Below are 7,938 nucleotides of genomic sequence, written 5' to 3'. Positions count from 1 at the left end.
ATATATTGATTAATATTATTACGACAATGAAAAAATTCTTTGTGAAATCCCTCCTCACTAGTATAGTATTATATTATCTGTGCTAAGAAAGAAAAGAAACAAAGAAACAATCACGAATATAACACACAACAAACCAGCAAAAATGCAGCAACAAACAAACAAAAATAAATAAAATTTGAATTAAGAAAACTATAAAAAATTGATTACTACTAGTGAAAATTTAAGACTACTAAATATACGTGTATTTAGAACTATAAATTTAATTAAAGTTAAACTAATAGCTAGGGTAACATCGGCTTTATATATTGTAAACTTTAAAAATATATGTAAGACGAACTGTTTATATAAACTAAATTGTAATTGCTATAATTTGTAAATTTTAAATATATGTATGTATGAAAATAAATATTAAAAATATTAAATAGTAATTCTAAAGCCCCCGACCCTATCAGTATTTATCATTGGACAGTTCTCCACACACACAATCTCAAAACTGCCTCACAACATTAGGGAAGAGACTCTTATATTGTTCGAATTATATTAACGAAACATCTATACTAATACGCTTAATATGCACCCGGCAAACGCTGTTCTGCCTTACTCTTATCATTTAGGGGTATGAAAAATAGATGTTGGCCGATTCTCATAGATACCGGATAAGCAGAAAAAATTTCATCAAAATCGGTCAAGCCGTTTCGGAGGAGTATGGCAACGAAAACTGTGACACGAGAATTTTATATATTAGATTATAAAGCTGAAGAGTTTGTTTGTTTGTTTTAACGCACTAATCTCAGGTTTAATATGAAAAATTCTTTCAGTGTTAGATAGCCCATTTATTGAGGTATACTATAGGCTATACATGTACTACGGGCGAAGCCGGGGCGGACCGCTAGTAGTTAATAACCATCGAAGTAACTGGCTTCCAAATGTACCTACAACCGCATCGAAATGGGTCCGTTAAGAACTATTATGCCAGAAACAAGTGGCAGCCATGTTTATTGTGATGTGAATTTGTTTCAGCGATACTAAGTACGTGTTTGTGGATTTCGCCGAAATATGTATATATTTATTTACTCATCAAAAATACTACAATAATATTACAAACTGGTGATGTGCCGCCGTGCCAAAAAGGGATGCCACTCAGGAAACCTGAGGCTTAACGCTTCAGCTCTGATTTTCAGTGGTACTCTTTAAATAAATACGCAAATAAGTAACTCTACTTCCGATTTTATCGTTATCAACAACAACAATTTCTGTTTAAAAGTAACATGCATTTTATAATGTAGAACAAATAGCAATAATTAGGTCGCACATGCGAAATTAAGCTTAGACCAAAACCAAGAGGAGACATTGTCCTTTTATGTATGCAACTAGCTGCAACCCGATGCGAACCCGTCACTCACGTGGTATTCTTTCGCGAGAAAGATTAACAAACATCCATCCATTCATCCATACTAACAAACTTTCGCATTTATAATATAATTTCGTTGTGTTTACAAATCTTCAAATGATCAAACCATGAAACTACTGTATACCTTTATTTACATACAAATAGTTTTATCTCAAACAATTACGGCCGGTACACATTATCAAACGCAAAATCGCACGTACGTACACAGCCTTATTACTGTTAGCGGTCAAGCAACCAGATTGCGCTGACAGCGACCAAGGTTGTTCTCCGCTGTAATGTCAAGCATTACGTTACAAATTATATATCTGTACACGGCTTATAAATTCCATTGGTCAGTGTGTACATGACTTAAAAAGTAATACAAATTAGTCACGGTGCACCGTGTATGGCGTTCTTTATTTGTGTTCGATTCGTGAGTCGAAGCTTTATGCGTTCGTAATTCAAATTTGAAAGGAATCCCCTAATTCGAAAGATAAGAGTGGGAATTTAGTGAATTTATTTCATTATCTGTACTTCGGTTTATATATCTCATTACATCTGTAAGAAGAGTACCTTATTCTTATTCTTTATCCATTCTTTTAATATAATGTATACATAGATACCCACTTATTTGCGTTAAACGATTTAAAGTTTCAGACAATTTGACAAACGACGAACCTACCTTTGCAGGAAGAATTTTGATCTAGCTTTTTTTGTTATTTTTAGTAACAGGTTACATCTTCCAATATAAAATAGAAAGAACATGTCCTCCACATGTGATTTCCCTTACTCAGTTAAAACTACGTTTTGATCTCTACCTCTAAATTATATAATGAAATTAATAAGTTTCCTGAAGACATTGATAAATGGACCCTCGATCATGCAAAGCTAAAGGTGTGTTCAGACAAAAGCATGTTAGGATCGGCGCCGTACAATTACGCACGGCCGTAACGCGAAATTCGCTTTCAAGGTCGCCTTGGGGCAGGTCGGCGTGACGTCACCGCGCCCTCCAAAACCGGGGGTCGTTGACCGCGCCGCCATTACGGAAACTGTGTTGCGCGCGTTCGGAATTCGAATTGGGGCCTTTTGTAAGTTTGCGTTGAATGAAGTTTAATGTTTTTGCGCCGTGCGCCTGTGTGCGTGCGATTCGGGGCTTCCTTTTTTGAAATGCAACGAAACAATGGCAATGTTCCCTTTCATTGGGCATTCTTTTAATTGCACGAAACGTGAACAATTAAAAGTTTTTAAGACGTCCGTTGATTTCCTTGTCCCAATTGTGTTGGCTGTGCAAATTGTTATTCGTTTGTCTTTTGCGTAATTAAAAATTTGCATTACGATTAGTTGGTAGTTGGTACTAATTGTCTTTCAAGTTGTTGATTTGTAGAATTAAAAGTTTAACAATTAGGTAATTTTTACAGTTCTTATATGAAAGATAAAGCTTGAACACGCGCTCATAACAGATTAATAATAGAAAACAACAATTATTTACGTCTAATACGAAATCTATAAAACGAACATAAATTCGTTCACAACGAAGACGCCATTTTTCCTCTTAATAAATAAATTACATAAAAACTAGCCGAACCGGTTGGGGAGACAAAAACTATACAATAGCAGCCAATCATCTAACGGTGTTCAAATTTCGAATGCGCTTGAGTGGGGAGCGTTAGACGCACACAGACGCAGCCCATTGTATAAACACATAATGGGCATAGACTATAGAAGCGCGTTTTAAAAACCGGGCGTTCTTTCTTTCTATTTTTAAATGGGTTCGAATTTCAAATATGAAGGCCTAATGCGTGTTAGACGAGAACTATGGGCTATATAGTGTCTGTCTATGGAACTGGTTTTAAACGGTTAGTAAATGTTTTTTTGCGTCGCTTGAGTCTTATTTCTATGTTACCGGTTTTTAAATGTTTCTTTATTAACGGTTGAGAGTTGAGACTGTGAAATTGAATCATTCCAACTTGCGATCGTATAATATAAATATATAAAACATACAAGGTTTTTTTTATTTATATGTATAAAAATCTACTTTGCTAATTATTTTATTTACTAGATTAATTTAATTTACTCTCAAATATATATAATAGGTAAGTATCTACCTATGTTTTTATGTTTCTAATGTTTACGTATTATAAGTAAATACTAAAATAATATACATAAATTACATAGTATCTTTATGTATTATGAATAAATTTTAAATATCGCTGTAAATTTAGGTAAATAAAATTCTTTTGTAGATTTAAATAAAAACTAAATTTTTATTTAAATATGTTAGAACATTATCATACACAATTATTTTATACTTGCATCTAGCTGATCCAATAGCAACCATTCTCTATGGCCATAAAGTTCAAATTCAACAATGGCCGAATTTTCACCCAACCATTCAAATTTGGAACGTCAAAATTCTAAACTTTTTCTAATCTCCCATCAGCCAATGGGGGAGCTGTATTTTGAAGGTTGCGCGCGAGTGGCCAAATTCGTTAGACGCACACACATGCGCGTGCGCGCGTGTGCGTGCGATTTGCATTTGAATAGGTGTCGGGTGCGTCGTTTGAATGATTTATTATTTATTTTCACGTTTGGTGCTAAGTGGCGCTAAGCTACTTAATGTTTTCGAAGGTTATATAAGATTGTTTGATGTTATTTTTATGGTGTTTTCTTAGTATTTATTTTACTTCTGTGTAGATAACATAAATAAATAATTGATAATAATTTTCAACGAGTTTATAAGATGAACTATTTATATAATTTTGATTATTGTCTTTAAATTTGTTTCATTTTTGTAACTTTTTTATGTTATAAAATCTAATTAAGTTTCAATTCTCGTCATAAAGAGCACCTATACGTATACAAATCTATACAAAAAATAAATAAGAAAACGAAACGGCATGGGATTTGAACCTTTGTCCATCGTTTCACTTCACTAAGTATACCAAAAGATGATAGAACGAAGTTAGCCAGCTTCCAAACACAAATAAACTCATTAAATGTTTCAAACAAGCAAGCATTTTGAAATACAAAAAAATACTTACAAAAATAAAATCAGAAACACGTCCCACGCAAGGCCAAATAATATTAAGAAATAAAATGCAAAAGAAATCATTTAGATCCAGAGATTCGTCACGTTTTCATATAAAAACTGGCCAATTATAATTACCTACGTTTTGTCGGCCATTTTGTTGTAAAATTGTCAAAGCCGAAATTGGTTTGAACTGTAATGGTTGACCAACTCAAATTCTTAAATTAATATCTTACAGTGATAAGTTTTGATTGTTAGATTAAGCATAAATATGTTCCTCTACAAAGTAAATGCAAAAAACATTGATCATCTAGTAATTAAAGACGTCAAAAAGTCTTTAATTTCTAGTCTAGTCTAGGATTAAACGCGATTTATTCATTATATTATTAAAGCGACGTTTCGAACACTTGCAGAGAGCGTGGTCGCGGAGAGACGGGACACAGGATCCATCCAATTTATGACCGTGCTGACCGTTGCTTAACCGACTTTTTTATTTGCTGTTATGATAGCATAGATAGCATGATATGATATTACAGCTTCTCCGAAAATGTCAATCTATCGATCACATTTGGTGAGATGGCAGACAGACGGATAGACAGACAGACAGCGAAGCTCAGTAATAAAGACTTTTATTGCCCTTTTAGGAATGGAACCCTAAAAACTACTCGACCGATTTTAAAAATATTTTTACCATTACGTGTGTCGTGTGTGTTACAAGTTTGTAAGAATGAATATATGATTGTTACCTACTCTTTAACGCAAAAACGCCTTACCCGATCTGAATTAAATTTGTCTAGCTTAAGATATTCGAATGGGTATCTAATCTTAACCCAATAATACTTCATCAAGTAACTAAATAAAATGTATTATCCTACAATTATTATAAATGCGAAAGTATGTGAGGATGGATATATGTGTATGTGTATGTTTTTTACTCTTTCACGCAAAAACTACTGAACCGATTACAATGAAATTTGGTACGTAGATAGGTGGACAACTGGAATAACACGTAGGCATCCCGATATTCCTACGGGATACGGACGTACGCAGGTGAAACCGCGGGGCGCAGCTAGTTTAATGTAAAACTGTTATAAGTTAATTTGGAGAGTGGATACAGATGTGGTTAACAATATAAGGTTTTCAGCGAGCACTAAACCCACTTGGTATTAGAAAGTTTACACTGCGAGACAATATTAACGACACGGCCTAATATTTTCATTAAAAAAACATTAAATAAACATACACTATAAAAGAAATCAAGGAATGTAACAAATTTATAATAAGCGATAACGAAATCAATAAATGATATAGGGAATGGCGTATTTTGTTTATTTTTGTATCTTTATTTATTATTGGATAATTATATTATTAGATATTCTTAGTAAATCTGACGTTGAAATCCCAGTACATAGTTTTGCTTTACATTTTCTTCAGGCGCACCTATACTGTCTCTTCAGGGACAACTTAACTTTATTTATAAAAATGCTAGCGTTTACAATAGTACGTAGTTTAAATTTTATTGCTTGTGTAACGTGCTTTAAATTTTATTTATAAACTGTGTATTCAATGCTGCTAATGTTATAATTGCGAATTCTATACAATATTTGCTAAGTTTGTAAGTCTGGATGGATTGATGTATGTTACTCTTTCACGTAAAAACTGTTTAATAGATTGTTATTAAACATTACAATATACTTACTCGTTTACTTGCTCGTGGGTTCGTCCGCAGGTGAAAGTGCGAGTCGCAACTAGTTATATTATAAAATGACGAATATTTCCGATCTTAGAATATGTAATCTGAACAAATTTCAGAAGTATTTCCTATACACAGTTACTCAGACTTATGTTAGAATAGTTTATTTTCCTTCACGCAATATATAAGTAGATTGACATTGAGTTGCGTGTAAATGAACGTTTGACATATGATTGTTTAATAAAAATGATATTATTTTAGCTAATCAGCTAACATTAAAAACATAAATGTATTGGTAGAAATTTGTAACACGGATATAAAAATAAAAGATAAAATATATCCGCAAGTAATTTAAGTTTGTGCGTTTCTTTGTCCCGCACTGTACGGTAGCGGACTCGCAATTTTTAAGTGTAATTATCACCGTCCGTCAGTGTCGCCCGCTGACGTGGCGCATTTGTCCACACCAGTGTGTGTGTATATGTTAGTGTGGGGTTCAATGGTAGATTTTGTTCGTGTTTTGGTAGTTGTTTATCTGTATTTTTTTTGGTAGCGGTGGAATGGTAGTAAATTCGAATGTAAGTTGACGGTGTGGTTCAGCTGTTTGTTTATCATTTGCTAGTATTTTTTTGTGATAGTAAACAGTTGCAATATCTGTAGCTAGCTTTTATCTAGTAGCTCTATTACATTGGCAGTTATATACGCACTCTTAGGTTCTGATATAATAGTAGTTACTTGGACGCCTTGTAGATGGCAGTAGTGACGTTCTACCACAGATTATTTAATAGTTACTGACACTACAATCCACTGTGTAGTGTTATTAATACTAGATATTTAGTATTTGGTAGTTTTTGTTTGTGTTTTGGTAGATCTGTGTTTTTAACCGCTTAGTAGTTTGTAAGTGATAGATTTTTTGGCAGTTTTAAGTTTAGTTATTTACTTATTGTTATATGACCCAAAGTGAGTGTTTGCATCTGACAATAAGAGCCTCCAATTGACTCTATCTTGCTCCATCTCTTGCGAGTTTACAATTTGGAGGGTTCCCAGGTTCTTAGTGTTTACATGCATATACTGTAGGTAGTTTTAATAAATATTAGAATAAATTTATTTGTATCTTTTAGACCCCTTAGAACCTTGAATCCTACTAATATTATAAAGGCGAAATTTGTAAGGATGTGTGTGTTTTTGTTGCTCTTTCACGCAAAAACTACAGAACCGATTGCAATGGAATTTGGTACGTAGACAGCTGGACAACTGGAATAACATATAGGCAACTTTTAATCCCGATATTCCTACGGGATACGAACTTACGCGTGTAAAGCCGCGGGGCCCAGCTAGTACTTCATAAAATTAAAATCATTGTATACATAATTCTAATATTCATTTAATTCTTTTATTTTGTGAGATGAAAACGTTTGTTTAGTTGTAATTTGTATTGTTCCCGCACCATTATCAACTTCCTCGCCACTTGCCAATAAACAACGTGTGGTGTAAGTTACTAGACTGATAACTTAATAACTTTGCCTTCCAAATAAGTATTAACGCTTATTTTAAGAAGTCTTAATGCTTTTTGAAAGGTGTAATGGTGAAAAACCTTTCGTGATTATTAATGTTATAGCCGATAAGAATGTCATCTTAATCGGTTCAGTAATTCTGAGTCAGTACAAAAACAAATTATACAAACAACCATAGACAGTATTGTTACAAATACAGTGTTAAGTTACATATTATTCAAAGTTAATATATTTATGTACTTAATACCTACCTCCTGCTTTTTACTATTTCTTTACACAGTGGGTTGCCTGGAAGAGAACACTCTTTAGTGACAAG

The sequence above is a fragment of the Zerene cesonia genome, chromosome 29 (assembly GCF_012273895.1).
Source record: "Zerene cesonia ecotype Mississippi chromosome 29, Zerene_cesonia_1.1, whole genome shotgun sequence".
NCBI lineage: Eukaryota > Metazoa > Arthropoda > Insecta > Lepidoptera > Pieridae > Zerene > Zerene cesonia.
Note: the sequence above shows the minus strand (reverse complement) of the source record.